Source organism: Penaeus chinensis, chromosome 27, assembly GCF_019202785.1.
Source record: "Penaeus chinensis breed Huanghai No. 1 chromosome 27, ASM1920278v2, whole genome shotgun sequence".
Classification (NCBI taxonomy): domain Eukaryota; kingdom Metazoa; phylum Arthropoda; class Malacostraca; order Decapoda; family Penaeidae; genus Penaeus; species Penaeus chinensis.
In genome coordinates this window covers 15,964,407-15,966,906 of record NC_061845.1, presented here as the reverse complement: position 1 = coordinate 15,966,906, position 2,500 = coordinate 15,964,407, and the positions used below count along the sequence as shown (strand labels likewise).

The following is a 2,500-nucleotide window of genomic DNA, read 5'->3' as shown; positions in this document are numbered from 1 at the left end:
ACATTGCTTGCTTTATTGATCCATTTGAAAGCTTGCTGACCCTCCCCCATCTCTTTTTCAAATTATGTGTAAGATTAACTGCATTTTTTTAGGAAATTTCTTTTTATCCAAATTGCCTCCTCCCCATCCAATTCCTTGTTCCATATCCTCCTCAGACTCTTATTCTTCCACTTCCCACCTCCCACCTTATTCCTCCCTCCACCCACCTCCCACCTCTTTCCTTCCTCCACCCTCCTCCCATCTCTTTCCTTCCTCCACCTTCCTTCCCACCTCTGTCCTCCCTCCACCCTCTACCCCATTCATTATATCCTATACCCTCCTCTATTCTCCCTCCACCTTCCACCCTCCTCCCTCCTCCCACTTCTGTCCTCACTCCACCTGCCACCGTCCCACCTCCCATCTCCCTCCACCTGCCACCTGCCACCCTCCCACCTCCCATCTCCCTCCACCTGCCACCTGCCACCCTCCCACCTCCCATCTCCCTCCACCTGCCACCTGCCACCCTCCCACCTCCCATCTCCCTCCACCTGCCACCTGCCACCTTCCATCTCCCTCCACCTGCCACCCTCCCACCTCCCATCTCCCTCCACCTGCCACCCTCCCACCTCCCATCTCCCTCCACCTGCCACCCTCCCACCTCCCATCTCCCTCCACCTGCCACCCTCCCACCTCCCATCTCCCTCCACCTGCCACCCTCCCACCTCCCATCTCCCTCCACCTGCCACCCTCCCACCTCCCATCTCCCTCCACCTGCCACCCTCCCACCTCCCATCTCCCTCCACCTGCCACCCTCCCACCTCCCATCTCCCTCCACCTGCCACCCTCCCACTTCCCATCTCCCTCCACCTGCCACCCTCCCACCTCCCATCTCCCTCCTCCCACCTCCCATCTCTCTCCTTCCACCTCCCATCTCCCTCCACCCTCCTCCCATCTCCCTCCACCCTCCTCCCATCTCCCTCCACCCTCCTCCCACCTCCCTCCACCCTCCTCCCACCTCCCTCCACCCTCCTCCCACCTCTGTCCTCCCTCCTCCCTCCACCCTCCTTCCACCTCTGTTCTCCTTCCACCCTCCTCCCACCTCCCACCTCTGTCCTACATCCCCCCTCCTCCCCCTCCTCCCCCTCCTACCTCTCCTACCTCTGTCCTCCCTCCACCCTCCTCCCACCTCCCACCTCTGTCCTCCTTCCACCATCCACCCTCCTCCCACCTCCCACCTCCCACCTCCCACCTCCCACCTCCCACCTCCCACCTCCCACCTCCCACCTCCCACCTCCCACCTCCCTCCTCCCTCCTCCCTCCTCCCTCCTCCCTCCTCCCCTCCCTCTCCCTCCTCCCTCCTCCCTCCTCCCTCCTCCCTCCTCCCTCCTCCCTCCTCCCTCCTCCCTCCTCCCTCCCTCCTACCTCTGTCCCTTCACCAACCATCCATATTAGTATGTGTTCAGTAATACCAAGCTTTGTTCACTCATGAGGACTGCAGTGTTCCCAGTAGCTGTTGTTCTCTCAGACTAAGAAATGAAAATAATTAAGTTTCAGAATTCTGCTTCTTGGGAGTTCTGCATTGCATGTGTGAGCAAAGCTGTTGCCTGCTTATATTACCAGCTGTGAGATAATAACTTCTTTCTGAGTTTACTTTCCATTACATTGACAATGATATAGGCCTACTTATTTGTCTTTTCTTGATTTTGCTTTCAGTATTAGCTTGTATGCAATAATTCAAACCTATATATCTCCCTTGGCCCTACCCCCCGCCATGGCATACCCCTTATTTACCCTTACCTGTCCCCACCCCACCCCTTTGATATTATTATCATTTGACATCCTTAGTTGTGGAATATTTATTTACACTGACAGTTTTGACTCTTGAAGGTTGGAGAGGTAAAAAGAAAGGAAGCTTTTCTTCAGGGTATTGTGCAGGTAGTCCTTGCTTATTTTAACACTTGTCATCACCACCACCATCATCATCACGATCTCATCTTAACCCTCCTCCCCCTCCACACACAACCATCTTTTCCCTCTGTAATTGTGATGCAGGATATCATTACAACAGAAATATTCACATTTGCGAGCAGCCACTGCAGAGGGAAATTTAAAAAACGGGGGGAAAAGTCGATACCTTCATTTACTTGCAAGAAGTCGGATCAAGTTAACCATTAATACATGTTCAATGTTTTATCGGTCATGCCTTTGGCAGTGGTTGTGTGTTATATTTATACAATCGTGTTTATACTTGTAGGCGACATAGACGTGTAAAGTAAAGTTCCTAGAGTTCCTAGATATCTCCATTTCTTTCATTTATGGAGTACTAGACAGTGTCAAGCATGGACTACCTGTATTAAAAGAGAATGTAATTGATTGTTCAATGGGAGGGAAAGTATCAAAGAAAATTTAAAGAATGTAAGAGAAAGTAAACATATGAAGGGACTAAAAGCAAATTGGGAATTAGAGCAAAAATCCGTGATAAATTTTTCACAACTGACGTGTACAGGCCAACCTCAGTAGT

General features: G+C 52.0%; 1 protein-coding gene across 14 annotated transcripts in view; it reads left to right on the top strand.

Moving 5' to 3' along the window:
- Positions 1–2,500, top strand: part of LOC125039494 (trithorax group protein osa-like) — a 109,375-nt gene that overhangs the window by 90,829 nt on the left and 16,046 nt on the right. The window lies entirely within an intron of this gene.